The following is a 24,379-nucleotide window of genomic DNA, read 5'->3' on the forward strand; positions in this document are numbered from 1 at the left end:
GCAATTGTGAGACAAAATAAACAGACTTTTCTTCCAACTTCCTTCTGCTTGATATTTTGTTCCCATGACAAGATCAGTAACTAATACACAAAACTATTTTGCTTCCTCAGCATCTGCACAATGTTTTCTTTGTGTCTGGCCCTGTCCTAAATCCATCTCTATGTATTTGCACACCGAATCCTTCCCAGCTATAAAGCATATGCTAATAGCTTTGTGGATGAGGAAATCAAGACTTCAAGAAGCAAAGGAACATGTCTGCACTTATACAGCATGAGCCAAGGAATTGGAGTCCAATTCCAAGGAGCACAGCCTGTGCTTTTTGTAACTCTATCAATGATCAGCTGACCTGTTTAATGGGTGGGGAAATAGCTGCTGAAAACCCACCTCGATAGCGGTGTCCCTTGCCTTGCATGCATTAACCCCTGATATAAATTCCAAATACTGAAAATAACAATAGTAAAGAGGAGGTAGGTAAATAGCAATAATAAGAGGAGGTAAATAGAAGAGGGAGGTGTGGGGAGGGAGGTGCAACTTCTAGAACAGAAGTATAACTGAAAGCAGAAACGCAGTACCATAGGAACTGCACATCAGGCACAACTGAAGAAGGATCAGACTGATGAAAGACAGGAAATGGACCCACGGCTGAAGAGATCGTTATCCATTAGCTATCTCAGAAAAGGTGAATAGAGAAAGTCAAAGAAAATCTCGATTTAAAGAGATAGTATAGGAGCCCGCTCCTACAAAGTCGTCTAGGGTTCCTGGAATGGGGATCATTAAGGCCAAAGAAACAGAAGACAGGATAGAATCAGAACTGTCTGGTCATGCGGAAGCAGCCAAACAGCCCAGAGTTTACTTCAGAACTTGCTTATATACAAAAGCAGAACAAAGCACAGCACAGACAGTCAGTCAGTGTCTAACCACAAAATCACTCCTGTCCTTGAGTGAGCAGACTCCTCTCTAACCTTGATATTCCCGAGCTTTGTCGTCTGCAGTATATTTTCTACTAGGTAGAGTGTTTTGTTTTGTTTTGTCTTGTTTTGCTTTTTTCTCACAGGCTAAATCAGAAGTCTCTCATAGCCCTAAAGGTTATTGGAAAAAGCAGAGCAGGCAAGCTTGAACTCAAATGATTTCTTTTTTTTTAAGATTTATTTATTTATTATGTATACAACATTCTGCCTCGATGTATGCCCGCACATCAGAGGAGGGTGCCAGATTTCAGTACAGATGGTTGTGAGCGACCATGTGGTTGCTGGGAATCGAACTCAGGACCTCTGGAAGAGCAGCCAGTGCTCTTAACCTCTGAGCCATCTCTTTAAGGCAGAAAAGACTCCAGATGGAAACTGAGTCACACATGGGCTCCCACAAGATAACAACTGAGATTCTTTCAGGACAGACAGAAGAAATAGAGCCCAATTTCAGGAAGTAAATCTCACACTGTAAATTCCCCAGACAGAAACTGTGGGATACAGAGGTGCCCTCGTCATGGTCATTCTTATTTCCCATATGCTCAACAATGCTCGCAGTATTATATTGTCTTTACCAAGGTGACACATATAGACAAGACGATTAGGGGGCCCTCAAAATCTGTTCTCCCAGGAAAAGCTGTCTCAGCTAGGACAGTTTCCGACAAAAGCTACCTCTTTTCTGGGTAGTCTTGAAAATTACCTTTTTCGATTCCCTGTATTCAGACGCCAGAATATTGAAAGCCTTGAGTACCAGTGTCAGTTCCCCCTGAGGGCTGAGAATAGAATGTCTATGGCAAGTGAAGATCTGAAGGTAAAAAAATTAACTCAAGCATGTTACCTCTGCATGTTCTTTATTTTTGGGGCAAGAGGAAAAAGTGAGGAGGAGAAGAAGAAGCATAAGGGGTGATATCCACAAGGTTTTTAGTTTTTACAGACATAGTTGCAAAATTCCGTAAGCAAAGATAATGATAATATGCATATCAAAATCACTAAAGGGCAGGTAGAACTTCACAAAGCAGCACTCCAGAACAGGAGACACCACGTAGGAAAGAACCATGCTTTACTCTATTCTTTCCCAAGCTTTCTCAAGCTTTCTGTGGATTCATTTATCCACGTCTGGGCGCCATTCTGATCAAGCAACCAAGAAAAGGAAATAACCAAAGTGTCTGTCAATGGATACTAAAAAAAAGGAGTGGCGAATACATGCAATGGGACTTTCAGCCTTCAAAAGAAAGGGGAATTCCACCATTTGCAAAAGCAGATATTAACATGAGTACTTTGTTAAGTGAAAGAAGTCAGACCCAGGGTGGTAAATCTAAGTAAAGAGAAAGACAGAGAGACAGAGACAGAGAAAAACAGAGAGAGAGAGACTCATAGGTAATCTATATATTGAAGCAAACAAAAAAGGACTTTGCTGTCAAACATAGTAAATTCACATAGTTTCATTATACATGAAGTGCACAATGAAATAAAAATATTTACAAAGGAAGTTAAATCTCAGTGGGATAAAAAGGAAGTTAAATCTCAGTGGGATAAAAAGAAAGTTATTAAAATTAAGACTTAATTGCTGCATTCAAAAGCAAAATGCCTTTTTCATGTTGTTTGATGGAAATGGAAAATTTGAAGAACACTCAAGGTGAACGTCTCCAGGTTTGGATGTCATTTACTAACAGGGCATGACTAGGGGAAGGCATAGATGAAGTGAAACTCTACTCTTCAAACATTAACCCCTCCAGTGTTGTTTTTTGGTAATACTTCTGTAAGTGAAATTAGTTAAAATTGGATGAACATAATAATGAAATGTTTCGTATAGAAGAATTTTAATCACGGAGTTGCAGGATATACCATCTCTCAGGAGAAACATTTACCATATTTTGCTTATTTCTATCTAGCTTCTCACCATGAATATTTTAATTCTTCCATTTTCTTTGTTTAATTGATCTAAATCCTCTACTTTATCTCCAAATTCTGGTACTCTGTCTCCTGCTTGATTTATTCTAATTGTTAGAATGTCCTATGGCTTTTCTAGCTGGGATATTGAGTCTTCTAATTCTATCTTCATTTCTGTTTGTATACTCAGCAATGTTTCTATCCTTTCATTGAATTCAGTTTTCAAATCCTGAATTATCTTTTTCGTTTCATTCAGTTGTGTAGTTGTATTTTCCTGGACGTTATTATTAGAGATCTTAAGGATATATCACAAAGTATTGTCTCATCAAGGGGCTGAAAAAATCTCTTCCAGAACATCTCAGATCATCTCTATTACTTAAAGGCAATTACATGTTTAGATTACTATTATTAGAGTTGAGCAAAGTTTGTGTCTGCAAATTTTCTTTAAATTGTTTGCACTCCTTGACAATGTTTATAATTATTATTTTAAGTTCTGTGTGAGGTTCATCTGGGTAGTTCTTATTAAAATATGTTCCTATAGGACCAGTGGGTTTGACGGGAAGCATGCTGTTTTTGTTTCTGCTAATTTAACTAGGCATATGGACTTCTTTCTTTGTTTGTCTGATGTGGTAAACAGGGCATCCTTAGGAGCCAGTGCTGGAGATGTGTGACCTGAGCCAAAATAGGCTAGTCAATGAGCTGTTTAATTGAAACAGGTAAAGATGGCTCCCAAATTATAAATCTAATTTTACCTTCTCATGGTGTCTCAAACATCTTGCATGTTCCATTTATATACTTAAAAATATTAATCCTAAACTGACTGAATGATACAAATTCTCTACCTTTTCTTCAATTCCTTATATACTATTGCCCTCAAGTCTATTGGTATGAGGTTTTATTCAGTTCTAAACTTTTGATTTATGTACAAGTGTTTTGTGTGCATATATATCCATGTATCACATGTCAGCAGTGGCCACAAAAGCCAGACGAGAGCTATAGATCCCCTGGTACTGAAGATGCAGAAGGTTGTGAGTGTGAGCTACCACGGAGGAGCAGAGATACAAACCCTGGTCCTTTGGGAGAGTAGTCAGTGCTCTTAAACCCCTGAGCATCTCTTTAGCCCCTTTATGAGACTTCTTTCCTGAACTTTTTTTTTATCTTATAGTTTATTTCATTGCCAGCCTTTCAGTTTGGCCTGTCTTCAGTATTTCTCTTTGAATTCTCTTTTCATATCCTGAACTGCTGGCCTTCTTTTATTCAGATGTTTTGTTTCCTTAGAATAAATATTCTATTCTATTTGAGTTATTCAAACCTATTATGATAGTTACTTTGAATTCTATGTCTGAAATTTCATCTAAGTCATTTTCATTGGGGAAACACAACCATGGGATCTGTAATTTGGAGAGGTAATGACATGTCTTGTTTTGGTTTCCTTTGTTTTGTTTTCTTTTCATGTTTCTTGTGTTTCAGCCTATCTGGTGTTAGATCACTGGTTAAGAATTTTTGACTGTTATTGTCTTTCAGTTCTGTTTCCTTTCTCCTTTAAATGGAGGTATTTACAGTGTCCAAGAGAGACTAGGTTATCTTAGGCTGAAGATAACACTTTCCCCTTTTTAGACTATTGCTGGCAACATCAGAATCTGCCCCTAGACCCCTGGGTGAGGCCTATCTGCTTTTACCATCACTCTCTATTGGTTAATTGCAAAATACTCACTCCTGAGTACGGGATCAATAGAATTCAGGCACTAGCATATTAGGGATTGTGAGTATTGGTGGAGAACCTAAAGAGAAAGAAAAAAACCACAGTAAGATGTGTAACTAGTATTAGGGATAAGGGGAAATGGGACACATATATAGGAAGGAATAGTGGAGGAGGTGTGGGGAGACATACGGAAGTTTTCCAGGCAGACAGAAAAAATAGAGGAACCGATGTGCAACCAGACAATGTAGACTAGTGTCATCTCTTAGGAGGTCAGGTCACAGACATGATGAGGTAGGGAAGCTTGTATTCTTTGAAAGGGGGAATAAAAGGAGGCAAAGTTATACAGAAAGGAAATTAGAAAATGAGATGCAAACAGTGAGGGAATGGTGAAGGGCCAAGGCCTCCTGCGACTCTGACCTTCAGCATCCTACGAGTAAGGAATTGCTGTGGAGTGGAATATGAGCTGGCTGTGAGGGAGGGTTCTTGACTGACTTTCTGATCTCATAGGGAGGCCAGAGGTGGGACTGGAGCCTTGGTGCACTCCATACCTCAGACGGTAACAGAGTATTTTGTCCAAAGCATTGGCAGCCTTCCCAATCTCATGTGGTGAACTGGAGCTGGGGCTGAAATATGGAGGGATCCAAGCCTCAAATGGCGCAACAAAGGTCCTCTCACTCTGACCCTCTTTGGTGAACTTCATAATTCCTTGATCATCAGGTGAAACCAATGTAGAGAAGTCTGTTTCTCCATGTAAGATAACACATTCACAGGTTCTGTTCACTGAAAGGGGGTTATGTTATAGAGATCATTCTTTAGCCAATCCCACACATTGGATTAATTGGTTAGAGTGAGTCCCATTGGGGAAGTGATCATTGTACTAAAATTTGGAGGCACAGATGAAGTGAGTCTATTCTTTAGGTGAAAGAGAAAAAACATCTAGTAAGGACACCGAGAAGGAAGACATCTACATTCAAGAAACACACAGAGGAACAAGTAGCAGAAAATGACTTGAGAAGTCTGGGACATGAAATCAAGAAAGCCCCAAAGGAAAATGCCAAGGACTGCCCCATAGCTTTAATAAGAACTTGGGTTTTTCTCTCACTTACGGTTTTGATTACAGGGATGATGAGATCCTATCATCCTCCTGCTGAATTAAGGAGTGAATTCTGTGAGGCAAAGTCAACAGAAGCAGGGACGACTGCTCAGAACTGTCAGAACGAAATCTTCATTGGACAAAACCTCTTCAGTACTGCTGCCTTGGCCTTCTTTGGAGACATGACGTCGTATGTTCTGTGGCTATTTTCCATAAGCTATTTGTTTTTCACTATTGATTTGATGTGTTCCTTATGTTTTAGGCATTAACCTCTTTTTAAAATATAGGACTGACAAATTTTTCCCCAAATTACAGGGTAATCTTTTAAAGATCTTTCTATTATCTTCTATTTTTCTCTTCTTTTGTTCTTTTTTGGCAATGCAAACTCTTTTTAGTCTGTTAGAATTTCACTTGTTTATTCTGGCTGCTGTTGTTGTTGTTGCCAATACCTTTAGTGCCCTACCTAAGTCATACAAATACACAACTAGTAAAACGGTAAAGTACTTAGTGTCACAAATCAGAGAAAGACAAGTTAAAATGCTGTTGAGATTTCACCTCATACTTGTTAGGATGGCTATAATCAATAGAGCAAAGAGTATTAGTGTTAGTGAGGATGAGAAGAAAGGGCCCTCTCTGAACACTGTTTAAGGAAATGCAAATTGGTACAAATGCTAAGGCAAACAATACAATTCCCCAGAAAATATCAAAAAACAGAATGAACATTTTATTTAACATCCCTCAAATTAAAAGCAGACCTGAACGTGGGTTCTACAATATCACAGTCAATGAAGTATTCTTCACAATAGCCAAGGTGTATAAGCAGACTAAGATCCACTCAGAGATGAACACACAAAGAAAATATGATGTATGCATACAAAAGAAAAGCATTATATTGAAGAAAAAAGAATATCCTACCCATTTAAACTGTGTGGATATAGCAGGCAGGTGTTATTTGTTATTTTAAATTGTGTATGCCAGGGATTGAGAGAGAGAAAGAGACAGAGACAGAGAAAGAGAAACAAAATTTCCTCTACTTACTTATTCAGTTATTTGTTGATGAGGAAAATCTGTAATTATGCAAGTATGTACGCACATTTATATTGATTACTTTGGCAGGAGAGAAAATAATCAACAGTATATTCTCCTTATTCAATTTACCTTCTCCCTCATTAATTTGTTTGTCTTACTCTATCCCCTTGGGGTAGATATCCTTTCAAGTTCATCTTCCAAAAAAATGATGAATGTAATATATTTTAATTTAATTTTCACAATGGCATTTCTAACTTTTATTATTCCACTGTATTGAATTTTAAGTTCCTTAGAGTTTCTTGTCTCATCAATCCACATTATAATTTATTCCCGTTGTTTTCTCAACATGTTTCAAATTTCATAAAATCATCCTTTTTCATTCTGCATGGCAGTTTGAGTCAAGGTTGCTTTCTATTCTGATTTAAACCTATTACTGAGATTTACTCTTCTTCTGCATCTTCAAGACACTATTTCTTTTTTCCCTTGCCTTACATTAGCTTTTGCAGAACCTCTTTGTGGATTATTCTCTGTTCACCCCTCACTGGGCAGAAAGAGGTCCCACCACTTTGTATTATCCAAACCTATCATTTTGGCACAATTTGTTTCCACAATGTACTGTTCAAATACAAGGCATAACAGGATGCTATTCTCAATTATAGTCCAGTTCCTAGTATCTATGGGCTTCTTTCCAGTGTGACATTGTTGCCCTGTGACTGGTTTCCTTCAAATCCTGCTATGCTGAACTCTGATATGCTAAGAATTTATATTCTATCATTCTTATGCAGCTGTCTCCTATAATCCTGCAGCAAACCTACTCCACAGAGTGAAGCCCAGTGTTCCAAGTCCATGTCTCTCATTTCCTTTATCAACAGCTGTTTTGGGTCTTTAGTCCCAGATTATATACATCAGTGCTGCTAATGGAGAGGTAGCCCTTCATTGTGTGCTCTCCAAGTTCACTGTTGGACTCTTGAAGAGACACAACAGGATAAATAGGCTGGCTGTTGACAAACAATATTCTTTTCTTTAAACTTTTTTAAAAGTTATTCTTTGTGTCTTTCATATCATGTCTCCTGATCCCACCCACCTCCCCAAAAAAGTAAAATTTAAGAGAAAAAAAAGAAAAAGGAAGAAGGGGAAAATCTCGTCATGAAAACTGCGGTGTGACACAGTCACGCAGTAGACCCCTTTGTCTGTACATGTTTACATACAGGTGTCCATGGCAAAGAATTATTGGTCTGGATCAAGGCCCCTGGTCTCTGCTACACCATTGGCACTTGGCCCTGAATGGGACTCTTCCTGGACATCTTGTTAATACCCCGTGTCTTGGAGATCCTGTGGCCCTGAGTCCACAGGACTGACACACCCCACTCCCACCTCCCATACTACAGCAGATTACAAGTGGGGTGGATGTTGGTGTGAGCCAACACATAATCCTAGCTCTGGGCCTGGGTAGTTGTGAGGTTGGTGAGCTAGCTCTCCCCTGTCTTCACCACCAGAGTGGGCTCATCTACACTGCGCTGGCTAGTTCACCCCTTGCAGTGATGAGCAAGGGCAGAGCCAGGAGAGCCAATATTCTTATGCCTGATGTTTATGTTGGGAAAAGCGATGTAGAGTTGTCTCATTTCCCATTGCTTCTTCTCAAATGTTTTTATATACTTCTCATCTACCAGGGCATAGTCCAGGCCAGGGACATGAAATCCTATGGATGATGATCCTTCTCATTTTTACTTTACATCACAGTTGGTTTTTGTCACATACATTGCCAGGACTAAGTATGGAAATACTTTAATTTATTTATTTACTCTCTCTCTCTCTCTCTCTCTCTCTCTCTCTCTCTCTCTCTCTCTCTCTCTCTCTCTCTCTCTCTCTCTCTCTCTCTCTCTCTCTCTCTCTCTCTCCCTCTGTGTGTGTGTGTGTGTGTGTGTGTGTGTGTGTGTGTACACACGCACCTCGGTCAAGGGATAGTTAAACAGATTCAATTCTCTTCTTCTATTATGTGCCAACCAGGGATCAAACTCAGATTTTTAGCCCTCTAAACATCAGGCACCATTACCGACTGAGCCACCTTGCAGGTCTCTGTGCTAATTCTTTACCATTCATGACCTTAGGCTTTTCAAGAACAGTGGAAAGCAATAAATTGCTTTTAAAAGCAGTTTGAGTCTGGAAAGACAGCTCAGTAGATACAGCTTCCTGATGCCAAACTTGACAACCTAGGAACTCACATTGTGGAAGGAGAGAATAAAGTCTGCCAGTTGTCTACTGACCTCCACATATGAGCTCTGGTACATGCAAGTCTGCTAGTATATACCCATCAAAAGTAAAGATATGAAATGAAAGACAAAGAGAGCCAATGTGGTATTTGTTAGAGTGCACTGCAATAATGCAGTCTCTAGAAATTAGAAACGAATGCTGGATAGAAGAGGAAAGATGTAACTATGAAAGGTATTTTGCAGTTTATGTTTATTTAATTTTATGTGCATGAGTGTTTTACCTCCATATATGTCTAAGCACCACATGCATGCCTGGAGGTGAGGGAAGGCATCAGGGCTCTTGTATCTGGGGTTATAAATGATTGGGAACCACCACATGGCTGGTGGGAATTGAAACCAAATCCTCTGCAAGAATAAGTGCTCTTAACTTAGTAAGTGCTGAGCTTCCTCTCCACCTCTGAAATGTAGTTTAAAAGAGAAACAAAATGCCACAATAAGAATAACTATAGACAAAAATGAGCCACAAGATATATATGAATTAAAATTGAACTTTAAAGACAGGAGATTTGTATAAAATTGAGAATGCACTACAAAAGAAAGTAGAGTTCATTGTAAGAAAATAAGCATCTAAGATACTCTGAAGTAGAAGACAGTACTCCATGTAAGAACAAATAGCATTCTTCTCACTGAACACTGATTGATGGCACAATCCTGCTGGAGAATATGAAGAAGAAAGGCAGGATTAAATCAGATTCGTGGAGATGGTGCAGTCACACGGAATGAAGCCTGTGAGATATGATCAAAAGAATTGGTTTCTGTGTCACATTTGGGATGACCTATTTTTTTAACCTTAGCCAAGTCATTTAATCTTTCTGGGTTTCAGCTTTCCCTTACCGTAAAGTGAGTTTAAAAGTGCTATGTTATAATTTGGGGACAGTGACTCTGGCAGCCAGGGTTGAAAACTAAACAAGGTTAAATACACTGCTACAATGGGAAAGAAACACTAGACTCCTGAAAGGAGATCCCAGCTCCTTAAGCAATGAAACTCCAGTCTTCCGAGACTGACACAAACCAGAGACTACAACTCCTCAAAAAACATAGCTGATGGGCACATCCCAACATATGTAACTTGGGGGCCCACATGGTAGAGTTTATATAAGGTCTTCATGGTAAGACTCAGGAGTATTGGTTAAATTGCCATTTCTAATCTGTGTAGTTCATCACATGACTGATCTTAGTCTCAAGTTTAATAAACTAAGGCAGTCATCAGTTTTCCTTGCAGTTCTTCAGTCATTATCTTTGGGAAATCAATCATTTGTGTCACAGAGTGGTAGCATGGGCATCCCCTAACTGAGACCATGGAGCCATTCATTCATTATACACGCCTTGAACTTGGCCCCAGCAGTGAAGACTATGCCTGCTGTTGAAGAGCACATCTGTGCTTTGGGTAGAATATTTGACAAACGTAAAAACTGATGTGGGATTTCCCTCTGTATGCTGTGATTACCACTGATAAATAAAGGAACTGCTTTGGGCCTATAGCAGAGCTATAGAGGAACAGAGCTAGGTGGGGAAAACTAAGCTAAACACTGGGAGAAAGTAGGTGGAGTCAGAGAGAAGCCATGTAGCCCCACTGGAGTCAGTCAGAACTTTACCCAGTAAGCCACAGCCACGTGAAGACACACAGATTACTAGAAATGGTTTAAATTTAGATGTAAGAGTTAGCCCATAAGAAGCTAGAGCTAATGGGCCAAGCAGTGATTTAATTAATGCAGTATCTGTGTGGTTATTTCAGGGCTAAGCAGCCAGGAACCAACAAGCGGCCTCCTCCTACAACAAAAAACTTTGGCTAACAATTGAAATGTAAAATTGGCACCAAAAGCAGTGTCTACACTTTCTTCGGAAGGATCTATTTTCCCCATTCTGTTTTCCTGAGGTTCATTTTGAAAACAACAGCTCCTAGTTTACTATAAATGATTATATAAATATTATTAAAAACTGAATATAATAGAGTATCCAGAAATAAATTTCAGCAGTCACAACCATGCAATATTTGAATAAATATGCCAAAAACACATTAGAGAAAAGATAGTCACTCAAGAAATGATGCTCAGAAAACTTAATTTGCACACATGGGAAAATAAACATTGAGCCTTATCACTCACCCCAAACAAACAATTCAAAATGGATTAAGGACTTAAATGCAAGATCTAAAACTCAGGCTGCTAGAAACAGAATATTAGGATAGACAGGTAAACACGAGGGTTTTCTGGAAATGACTCTGACTGCTCTGGAAACAATCCTTATGAAGTAAAAAATATAATTGCATCAAATCAAAGAGTTTCTGCACAGAAAAGTTTAAAATTCAAAACTCAAGGAGAAAACTGAAAAGGTGAGAGAGAAGTATTTGCCAGCTAGTCATTTAATAGAGGATTAGTATCTAAATAAATAAAGAACTACAAATTATAAATGACCAAAGAAAAACAACACAATACATGGCAATTCAGTTGCATAGACAGTTCTCAAAGGAAGTAACGTGGCCAATCAATCTGTGAAAAAGAATCACTATCTTTAACTATCAGGAAACTGTCAATAAACTACAAAGAGATTCTATCTCAGGCCTGTTCGAGTAACTGCCATCAAGGGAATAAAACTCACATCCGTTTAAAGATCATCCGAGGAAGGAAAATTAGTCCTTGTGGTTATTATCAGAAACCTTTCTTTGTCATCTTCTGAGACAGAAAGGTACCCGGTGACACACAGGCACCTTCTGCTTGTCTTCAGAGAATAAAGTGGGGAAAGTTGGATAACAGCTATCTGAAGATCTGAGCAATATCTGAATATCTGCAGTATTAATAGCAAAGCCAGACAGGAAACATCACAAAGCGGGAAAGAAAGTTCCGAGAACATGATGGAAGACCACTGCAGTTCAGTGGCGCGCTCCATCCCACTAAAGTACACACAGCAGATAATCCTCACTGTATCTTCAGTAACAGACATTTCAGAGAACAAGGAAAAGTGGAGCAATGCTAGGACAAACCTTGTACATGGCCACAGAAGAGAGGGGAGGGATACCAAGTAAACCCTTTCTTTCTGGTACTAGCCCAGAGCAGCACCGAGATTCCATTTTTAAAATACCCTTTGTGAAAAACCTAATACTAGTATGCGCCTAATGCAGTGGTTCTCAACCTGTGGGTCCTGACCCCCTTGGGGGCCAAGCAACTTTTTCACAGGGATCACCTGAGATGCAGATATTTACATTATGATTCATAACAGTAGCACGATTACAGTTACGAAGTAGCAGTGAAAATGATTTTATCGTCAGGGGTTACCACATCATGAGGAACTGAATTAAAGCGTCACAGCATTAGGAAGATTGAGAACCACTGTCCTAAAAAAACATACAGCAATAAAATGGCACAGGATGACATATTGCTATACTGATAAAAAGGTGCATCAATGAACTTCATCAAAGAAACTTCTTCTTGCCGTAGATGGGAATTAAAACAGAGTTCCACAACAGTGTGTCTGTGTGGAGACAGTGCGTGGAGAGTGAGAGACTTTGAAGCTCTCAGTCCTAAGTGGGATGTTTTTCTTAAGCCTTTTCCCCTGAAGGTTCAAGGATCAAAGAGGAAACTGGAAGATCAAAAGATTCACAGGTAATAGTGTCTCCAAGGAAAATAGACAACTCCAAGGAAATAGTATCTTCCAGACACATCAAGACTGAGGCACATATGAACTCAGAGGCTGTGACAGCACTCACCAGACCTGCACAGGTTCAAACCAGACTGCGAAGGAGAAGTGGACACAAAGTACCGCCTCTGATCATGAAGCCTTGTGCAAGAGATGCCTGCTGGAAAGAGAAAATCAGCTTTCTTCAGTGGGGTGTCACTGTGTAAATCAACCACACTCCAGGACAGGCAGGAGAAGTTGGCTAACATGAAACAGACTCTTTGGGAGTTTTTGTGGACTTTTTGTTTCTTCTTGTTTTATTTAAGTAGCTTTTATTTGTTTTGCTTTTCAAGTTGTTTTGTTTTTGTTTTTGTTTTTGAGAGAGAGAGGAGGAGGAGCATGAGGTTGGATGGGTAAGAGATAGGAAGAACCTGGGAGAATTTGGGGGAAAGAAAAGACATGACCAAAATATATTGCATGAAAAAATGTTAAGTAAAGAACTTCCTTTGGCTTAACCACTGGAGATTTCATAAACCACACAGTGGGTGAATTCAGAATCAGTGTCAGAGGACTGTACATTATACAGTCTGTACTGGGAGATGAGGCGGTGAGAGAAAATGTGCATCAAAACCCCGGTGTTGAGTGACATAAAAACCCAATGGAAGCCAGTGTCTGCAAGGAAATAGATTTATGCTCCAAGTCAGACATTAAAAAAAATGCTAAGAGGCCAGGCCAGTCGCAAGCCTACCTGTGAAGGCCAGACCATCACCTGTAACCTGACCTTGCTAAGGACCGTCCAAGGGGTGAGAACAGCATTTGGAACTCAACCCTTGAAGAATCTACTCAAGGTCTGACCATCATCCGTGACCCACCAGCCCTTGCAAGTTGGCCTATGAAGGTGGGACCAACATTTTCAACACCCCCAAAAGGCCATTCAACAGCATGCCTGGTATCTGGGGGGCTTGGAAGGAACGTCTAGAGAAGGGGCTGAACCCCTCAAGAAAGCATGAAACTTCAATCAGATCCTAGATTTCTAGCTGGCTGTCTTTGCTACATTTTTCTTCCTCCCATGTTAAACACTCAACATCGCTTTAGCAGGCCAACTATGTTCCCTCTGCTTTCATATTTTTTCTTCTTTTTCTCCTATCATTTAATTTCCTTTGTCTTTGTTACCATTATTTTCTCTTCTTTTTCACTTTCTTTAGCACAGGTTTCCCTCTAAAAACACAGGCTGCTTGGTTTGGAATTCCCCATGCATCATCCTTTTGAGAGCTGGAATTGTTAGGTGCCCAATCACATTTCTTTACATTTTTCTATGTCTTTTTCCACTTTTAGACAGAGCAGTAAACTAGTCTTGGTTTCCCCTTTTCTTTTTATTTTCGCTTCTTTATTTAGTCTCCATCTACTCAATATGAACCAGTAGTCTTACTCTATCTTCTTTACTTTTTGCACAAAATAACTAATTCTATGGTGTACAAAGAGAAGTATCAGTGTTCCTTTGCTTCTTCAAACAATTGCAGTTGAAAATATGCCTACCACATTTAAATTTTTATTTGCATTTTAATGGTGACCCATCCTTTTGATGGTAACTATTTTTTGTTTTTTTTTTTCCTCCTCGAGGAAGCATGCCTAGCTATCAAACTAACAGATGTGATATGAGAGTAAAAGACTGGAAAAGCTATATCAAGAAAATAATTAACATGTGTCATTGTTCTGAAATCTGATTTCAAAACAGTCAGAGAGAGTCACTCAATTCTGATTAAAAGAACATGTCATCAAAAGAACACTGAACTTCTAAATATAGATGCCCCAAATATAAATACTTCTACTTTCCTAAAATAAATACTACTAGAGATAAAATCACAGATTTACTCTAACACAATGATAGTGGGAGACTTCAGTACCCTACTGTCTTCAACAGATCATCTCAACCAAAAATAGAGAAACATTCGAAGTAAGTGACATTTTAGATTAATTGGAGGTAATGGGCATTTATAGAACAATGCATCTCAAACACTTCAGAATACAAATTCTTCTCCGCAATCCATGGTGTTTTTCTAAAATACTTCATGTTACAGGATACAAAGCAAGTCGTAACAGATAGAGAAAAACTGAGATGATATTTGTTCTATCTGACCTCACTGAAACAAAATTAGAACTGAACAGCTAAAGAAGCGAGAGAACATGAAGGAGCTCATAGAGAATTAACAAGATACTTTTAAGCAATGAATGTGACAGTGAAGAAATAAAAAAGAGATATAAAAATTCATAGAACCATATGAAAATTAAACACAATGTAGCAAAACTGTGGCAGATGGAAGAGGCCTAAAAGGGAAGTTCCTAGCCACAAGTGACTTTATTAAAAATTCGGGGATTGATAATAAATGATTTAATTATGTACGTTAGAGCCTTTGAAAAACAAAGTTAGACAACCCCCAAATATCGATATAAAAAGAAATGATTAGCATCATTGCAGAGATTAACAAAACAGAGTGATGGTTTATGTTCATTGTCAGCTTGACAGGATGTAGAGCCATTGGGACAATCTTAGGGCATGTCTGTGGGAGAAAATCTGGAGTAGATAAACAAACATTGGAAGCCCTACCCTAAATTTAAAACAAAGGAGAAAGCAAGCTGGACACTAATTTATATCTCTCTGCCTCTTAAATATGGACACAATATCACCAACAATATCAGTCCAACAAGAAATGGAATAAATTGCTCTTAAATCTCATATTGAAGCACAAAAAGCCTGAAATAGCCAAAAGCAACCCTGAGCAAAAAATAAGGTTGCATTTCAATTTATACTACTGAGCCACAGTAACTAAAGCAGCATACATGACTCTGGCAGAAACACAGCCACCAGATTATCAGACGAGAGGGCCCACATATGAATACTCATCACTACAGCCACATGATTGTATAGAATGAAACCAAGACTATACATTAATAGAAAGAAACCCTCTTCAACACAAGAAAACTGAAAATCCACATATAGAAGAATGAAACTACATCTCTATTTCTCACTCTCTACAAAAATAAACTCCAATGGGATCAAAGACTTTAAGGCGTAAAACTCTAAAACAGGAAAAAAAAATCGGAGAAATGAATCAAGACATAAGATCCGGCAAGGAATTTTTGAAAAGACTCAGTTACTCAGGGAATGTCAGCAATTAACAAATGGGACCTTAGGAAATTAAAAGTTTCTGCATGGGGGCTGGAGAGATGGCTCAGTGGTTAAGAGCATTGCCTGCTCTTCCAAAGGTCCTGAGTTCAATTCCCAGCAACCACATGGTGGCTCAAAACCATCTGTAATGAGGTCTGGTGCCCTCTTCTGGCCTGCAGGCATACACACAGACAGAACTATTATTATATTTAATAATTTAAATTTATTAATTTAATAATTATTGTATAATAATTGTAAATAAATAAATATTTAAAAAAAGAAAAAAGTTTCTGCATGACAAAGGAAAGAAACAAGTGAAAATATAGCTTACAGGGTGGGTAAAAAAATCACTACCTGCATGTATGATAGATGATTAATATCCAAACATAAAAAAATTTCAAACACTAAACAACCTGAAGTCAAACAACCTAATCAATATATAGACTATCAAGTTGAATAGACAGTTATGCAAATAGTCAATAAGTATGAAAAACTATTCACCCTCCCTATGTCATCAGAATTTCAAAATAAAGCAATATTCAAATTCCATCTTAACCAACAACCAGGGAGCCTGCATGGTCTTAATCTAGGACCTCTGCATATATGTGACAGTTGTGTAGCTTGGTCTGTTTATAGAACTTCCTGCAATGGTAACAGAGGCTGTCCTTAGTGATTTGGCAGACTCTTAGGAACCTATTCCTCAGGCTGGAATGCCTTGCCCAGCCTGAATACATGTTTGGTCTCAAGGTAGCATGATAAGCCATGCTTTATTGATGCCCATGGGAGCCCTGACCCTTTTTGAGCAAAGATAGAGGAGGGGTGGATTGAGATTGTGGCAGAAGGCAGGTGGGAGAAGGGAGTTGGGGGAGGGAGAGGAGGCTGTGGTTGAGATGTAAAATAAATAAATGAATATATAAATAAATAAATTTTAAAGATCTATCTTATCCCCATCTGAATGGCAAGGAAAGAAATTACAAGACATGGACAAAGAAAAGCCTTGCATACACCTTGTGGGAACACAAACACTCCAACTACTATAGAAATCTGTATAGAGTTTCTTCCCAAACCTAAAAGCAGATGTGGCATCTGATGTCACTATACCACTCTTGGATGTTTCCTCTGCTGACTTCACATCAGCAAGTCCCAGAGATACGCGTACATCAGTGTTGATTACGCACTGTTTGCACTAACTAGTCCAGGTGTCCATGACAGGGGAATGAAAAAAGAAAACTTAAAAAAATTCTTGCTTACATTGAGACTATTTCTTTGCATTACTCATGCTCTGTAAAAAAGGTTGAATTACACTTAGGAAAGAAATTGGTAATGAAAATATGAACTAACTCAGCAGGATTATAGAATGTAAAAGTCCATAACATTTTAAATCAAAATAGAGTATAGCAGATCCTGATAGTGTAGCAAAAGTGCAAAGGACTGCTTTCAGAAGATACTTCATTTGGTGAATTATTCTGCATAATACTAAATAGAAAAAAATTAATATTTACTAATAAAGGTTCCAGAACTCTTCCAATAATTTACAGGTAATCCTGAATTTTTAAACTGGAAAGTTACCAACATAGATATCCATTAACCCTTAGGAGAAATAGAACGTTCTTATTTTAGAATCAATAAATGAAATCATAGAAGGTGAAAAATGGACCGCTACAGTGCAGTCATCTAACAAAATGAGAAATGTTGAAATCATAAAAAGTAGAAATTCGGAAATCACATTGCAGGATACATTTCCATGAAAATATAACAAGCAACATTAATGAATCTGAATCTTCATTTGTAGAGGCCTTCTTTAAAGATGGTCAGATGCTATGACCTCTCAACTTGGAATTAAGTATGCAGGTATCTACATAAATGAAAACCATGGTAACATATCAAGTAGAATGTGAACCTGCTAAAGGATGATAGGCTGCATTTGCAAGAACTCAGCACATAATCACATGTGTGCTTGAAACCCTAATATCTTCAACAACAGGTGCCATGAATAGGTCATTTGAAAACTAGGTAACAGATAAGAGGGAAATGCTCAACCTCTTGTAATAAATAACCTAAATGTGAATAGTGAAGATTTTAAAATTATATGATAAGCATGTGCAAGGTAGACAGGAAAAATATAAAAATCTACAAAGCAACTTGAGAGTATATTTAAATATTTAAAAACTGAATTCCTTAATGCAAATTTATTTATCAGTAACAAAATAATAGTTGCAAGAAAAGAGGCATACCAAAATTTTTGCGTAAGCAATGCTTCTCATACAGATAATACTGATAGCAGAGGTAATTGCAAGCACTTTAAAGAGTTGAAAAGTTTTAAAATACTGAATTTAATAAGATGAATTTACTCTCAGTAAAAATGTCTCTGTCAATTCTAGAGTTTTGAAGTTGCTTACAATGCACTTCCTATTTATTTAGATAATATTATATCCTTCTGGAGACTTTGATGAAGGTGGAGAATAAATGTTATAGTTTTCCTTAGTTATAATGAAAGATAAAGTAGATATAAATATTATAACTATAATTCTTACTTGATACCTGTTTTGTTATATGTAATTTTACTATGTTAAAGTTAAAACCTTCCTTTTTATTTAAACAGTAAAGGGGACGTGATGTGGGATTCCCCTCTGTATGCTGTGAATACAATTGGTTAATAAGGAAATTGCTTTGAGCTTATAGCAGAGCAGGGCAGGGCAGAGCAGAGCTAGTGAGGGAGGACTGGACTAAATGCTGGGAGAAAGAAGGCAGAGTCATAAAGAAGCCATGTAGCCCTGCTGGAGACAGACGCTGGAATTTTACCCTGTAAGCCACAGACTTGTGGCTATACACAGATTAATGGTGATGGATTAATTTAAGATATGAGTTAGCCAGAAATACCCTTAAGCTATTGGTCAAACAGTATTGCAAATAATATGGTTTCTGTGTGACTATTTTAGGACTGAGCAGCCAGGAACAAACAAGATGTCTCCTACTACATAGTAGGATAAAAATTCCTCTTATTTCTTACAGTTTCTAATCTATTTACAAATTGTGGGAAAATCATGAGGAAAATTTACCTGCTGCTAAAATCACATTGTCATAGTTTCATGAAGAAATCAAATGGATTCCAGTTAATAATTCTCCAGTTCCTATTTATAACTTTTTTTATTAAAAATTTCTGCCTCCTCCCCGCCTCCCATTTACCTCCCACTCCCCCCTCCACTCCCCCTCCCTCTCCTGTCCGAAGAGCAGTAAGAGTTCCCTGTCCTGTGGGAAGTCCAAGTTCCTCCCTGCTCCATCCAGGTCTAGGAAGGTGAGCATCCAAACAGGCTAGACCCCCCACAAAGCCAGTATGTGTAGTAGGATCCAAATCCAGTGCCATTGTTCCCGGCTTCTCAGCAGCCCTCATTGTCCGCTATGTTCAGGTAGTCTGGTTTTATCCCGTGCTTTTTCAGTCCCAGTCCAGCCGGCCTTGGTGAGCTCCAATTAGATCAGCCCCCCACCCCTCGCAGTCCTGACTTCCTTGCTCATGTTCTCCCTCCTTCTGCTCCTCTTTTGGATCTTGGGAGCACAGTCCGGTGCACCAACGTGTGGCTCTATCTCTATCTCCATCCATTGCCAGATGAAGGTTCTATGGTGATATGCAAGATATTCATCAGTATGACTATAGAATCTGGCCTTTTCCAGCTCCCTCTCCTCAGCTGCCCAAGGACTTGCTGGAGAGGTTGTGGAGGAAGGGGTACACTCATCCATTGCTGGTGGGAATGCAAACTTGTGCAACCACTTTGGAAAGCAGTGTGGCGGTTTCTCAGGAAATTCGGGATCAACCTACCCCAGGACCCAGCAATTCCACTCATGAGTATATACCCAAGAGATGTCCTATCATATTACAAAAGCATTTGTTCAACTATGTTCATAGCAGCACTATTTGTAATAGCCAGAACCTGGAAACAACCTAGATGCCCTTCAGTGAATGGATGAAGAAACTGTGGAATATATACATATTAGAGTACTACTCAGTGATAAAAAAACAATGACATTTTGAATTTTGCACGCAAATGGATGGAAATAGAAAACACTATTCTGAGTGAGGTAACCCAGACCCAAAAAGATGAACATGGGATGTACTCACTCATAATTGGTTTCTAGCCATAAATAAAGGACATTGAGCCTATAATTCATGATCCTAGAGAAGATAAATAAGAAGGTGAACCCAAAGCAAAACAGATAGTTATCTTCCTGGATATTGGAAGTAGTCAAGATTGCTGGGCAAAAATTGGGAACTTGGGGGCGGGGTGGGATGGGGGTGAGGGGAGATGGGGAGAGAAAAATGTGAAGGGGAGGATGGGGAGAGCTTGGGTGAATGGGATGGTTGGGATATAGGAAGGGTATGGGAGCAGGGAAGTATATATCTTAATTAAGGGAGCCATTTTAGGGTTGGCAAGAGAGCTGACTCTAGAGGGGTTCCCAGGTATCCAGGGAGATGCTCCCAGCTAGTTCCTATTTATAACTTTTGCAAAAAGTGACAATTAACAGGTTGAAGATTTTCTGTAACAGGAATCTCAGCAACACGTAGGAAGAGGAATTTGTCACTAGATTATTTTGTTAGACCTGTAATATCCTCAAACTTGTCTTGCCTCTACAAAGAGTCATTTACATAGCCTCAAAACATTACCAGTAATGACTTGTCTTTTTTTAAGAGTCTCAAAACTAAATAGTCAAGTTCAACTCAACATTTTTATGCAGATTGTAATTCTTAAAAAATATTTTACTGTCTTTATTAATTGCTACTTAGAAAACTCTTGGATTTATTTACCAAAATCAACATTTGTAAGCACATGAGTGTTTCAACACTACTGAGCATTTCCCCTTTTTTGATGAACAAGTATTTCTGACAAGCTAACCAAATCTTATGTCTGCAACCCAAATATATAAATCAACACAATTCTGGAAAATTATTTCATTATTTCATGATGATTTATGATAAAGACAATAACAGTTTGTCTTGTCATTTTCTATAACCCCTATCTTCTTTATGTTATTGAAGCCATTTAGGAATAAAGCAATGATAAGTAGAGCATAAAATATTCTGGTGAGTCCATGAATACATTTATTAAATTGGTTTTGTTTTTGAACTATATAATTTTCTCTGCTCCCCTACTGTGGGAGCACATTCTGATCCTTCAGCCAATAACCTTTAAGATACCAGCCTACTTGGTCATAGTCTCTGATACTGTAAAAGCAGTTGTAAAGTGTACATTCCCTCTCTTGTTTCCAGCTCCCATTTCTGGCTGCTAGACTTTGTTCCTATTTCATGCAGAGAATTGTTATCTAGGACAGCGATCTCTAAATTTTCTCTTAAATAAATAACCATTTATTATTCATAATTCTGAACTGGTATAGGATTATTTTGTGACTTCTGTCATCACTCCCCTCCTTTCTTCCCCTTTTACCATTTCCCATGATCCCTGTGATCCCAATTTACACAAGAGATCTTGTCTTTTTCTACTTTCCATGTAGATTAAATCTATGAATGTCCCTCTTAGGGTATGCTTTGTTGTCTGGGTTCTCTGGGCTTGTGAACTGTAGGCTGTTGTTTCTTTACTTTATGTCTAAAATCCATTTAGGAGTGAGTACTTTATATTTGTATTTCTGGGTCTGGGTTACCTCACTCAATATAATGTTTTCTAAATCCATCCATTTGCCTTCAAATTTCAATATGTCATTATTTTTTTCTGCTGTGCAATATTCCATTGTACAAATGAACCACATTTTCTTTATCAATTCTTTGGTCGAGGGGCATTTAGATTGTTTTCAGCTTCTGGCTATGACAGATAATGAGCATAGTTGAGCACATGTCTTTGTGGTACAATTGAGCATCTTTTGGGTATATACCCAAAAGTGGTACTGCTGAGTATTAAGGTAGGTTGTTTACTAACTTTCTGAGAAATCACCTTACTGATTTCCAAAGCAGCTATACCAGTAATTCTAACCATGCTCAAAGGAATATTGGCAAAAGGGAAGGATCCTTGAAATATTGCAAGACAAAGCAGTGTATAATCAGGTGTCATACAGTCAATACTATAGTCATCTGGTTTGGGGTTAATATGCTGTGATTTACAAGCCAGTAGTTAATGAGACCCTTTATTTATTATTATTATTATTATTATTATTATTATTATTATTATTATTATTATTTTAAATTTCTGCCCTCCTCCTCACCTCCCATTTCCCTCCCCCTCCCTCTCCAGTCCAAGGAGCAGTCAGGGTTTTCTGCCCTGCGGGAAGTCCAAGGTCCTTCCCCCTCAATCCAGGTCCAGGAAGGTGCACATCTAAACAGACTAGGCTCCCCCAAAGCCAGTATATGCAGTAGGATCAAAACCCAGTGCCATTGTCCTTGGCTTCTCAGTCAGCCCTCATTGTCTGCCGCATTCAGAGAGTCCGGTTTGATCCCATGCTTTTTCAGTCCCGGTCGAGCTGGCCTTGGTGAGCTCCCATTAGACCAGCCCCACCGATGAGACCCATTCTTAATTGACATAATAGTTCAGTTTGGGAATCACAGTGAATCTGTAGAAACTAGGCTCAGCGTTCATTTAACTATTGGAAGCAATTCCTCCAGAAGCCAGAGAAGAAACCAAACCAAGGAAATGAAATGGGATCTACCACCTGTCTGACACAATCTTGATTTATTTTAGTAGAATTAGCTTTAAAACCATAAGCTGCATCTCTTCTTATTTTATCCTCTATTCATGTGATAAGCATTCCTTTCTCACCTTCCTTTATTATAACTAACAGGGAGGCTTTACAATCAAACATGACACTCAGTACACTGAAGCTCCTATCCTAACACCCTTTCCACAATGGCGAAGGCATATACATATATATATATATATATATATATATATATATATATATATATATCTCCAGAGTCTCAGTGTAGGAGAGCTGCTAGTTTGTTCCCAGCTGCTTAGCCCCAAAATAAACACACAGAAACTGCATTAATTAAATCACTGTTTGGCCCATTACCTCTAGCTTCTCATTGGCTACTCTTACATATTAATTTAACCCATTTCTATTAATCTGTGTATGGCCACATGGCTGTGGCTTACTGGCTGAGTTCCGGCATCTGTCTCTGGTGGGGCTACATGGCTTCTCTCTGACTCTGCCCTTCTTTCTCCTAGCATTCAGTTTAGTTTTCCTCACCTACCTAAGTTCTGCCCTATCAACAGGCCCAAAGCAGCTTCTTTATTAACCAATGGTATTCACAGCATACAGAGGGGAATCCCACATCATCTCAACAAAATGTGCCTTAATTCTCTGAAATAAGAACAATGTTGTGATATAATGAAAAATTTTGTATTCCTCTCCCTTATAAGCTTCATTCAGGGAAGAATTCTGATTTTTCTGCTAAGAGACAATAGGCTAAACTTTGCTGAAAAGGAAATCCCCAAATTCAAAGTTCCAAATCCAAACTGTGAAAACCTCCTTAGCCTTTATAGAAATCCAAGACTTGATCCTGCAGGTGGAATGATGCATTTTTATTGTGTAAAGAAGAGAATGGGGGCATTTGTTCTTCCTTCTGGTTCTTTCTGATGTTTACATCCTTCTTTGCTTACACGCTTCCCAACAAAAACTGTAACTGCAAAAGGATGCTGAGCTGGCTCAATCTGTGCAAATTTTGCACAAGCATAAAGAACTGAGTTCAGTCCCTGGAACCCACAGTGGAAGGAGAGAATTGAAGACTTTCTCAACCAGTACCCATGTGTGAACCTGCACATGTGCGCACACACACACACACACACACACACACACACACACACACACCATGATCACATATACATGATATTTGGTATTGTACTATATGGGTAAAGATGGCTTATTCTGTCCTCTATATTTTAATTTTCATCAGCCTCTGTCCATGCAGCAGTGTTTATCTCTTGCTGGCCTCTCTCCATTTCTGGCCATACTATGCACACACAACATCTAACCTTTGCTCTCTTCTAGTACTCCAGGCAGAAGTGAACAACAGTTCTCTTTTGTACATGGTCTAGATTTAGTGTTTGGTGGTATTCTCACATCCCATGACAGAGCAACAGAAAACAGTGTAATTTCTTCTCAAACCTAAACACATTTTGTCTTGACTTTTCTGAGGAGCCCAAAAGTTGTAAAACAATTTGAACATAGTTTCCCATTTTGTAAATTTGGTACTTTGATATTTTACATAGAGAGGCTATAGTATTCTGGTGCCTTATAGAAACTGTTAGGGTTTTTGTCTACTATACATGCTTCAGATTTTTTTTTTTTTTGGTTTTGTTATTCTGTGTTTTCTTTATTGAGGAGTAACTTGGATACAGAAGAATGTGTGTTCATTCTTTGGGTAAAGTTCCACATCTTTCCACCTATGGACACACTTACCTGGCCACCGTGTACTCATAGTGATAAAGTCAGTCACTCTGAAACATCTCCTGGTGCCCTATCCCTTACTATGCTTACCCCAACATTAAACACTGTTTTTGTTTATATTCCTGGAGGTGAATTTTCTCTGCTCTGGATTTTAAATAAATATACACTTATGTGTATTTAGCTGGTTTTGCTCAGCAAGGCGTTTCCAAAGACCTGAACATGGCTTACAGGTGTCACAATTATTTTTTTCCTTTTATCATTGACTAG

Source organism: Arvicola amphibius, chromosome 9, assembly GCF_903992535.2.
Source record: "Arvicola amphibius chromosome 9, mArvAmp1.2, whole genome shotgun sequence".
NCBI classification, from domain to species: Eukaryota; Metazoa; Chordata; class Mammalia; order Rodentia; family Cricetidae; genus Arvicola; species Arvicola amphibius.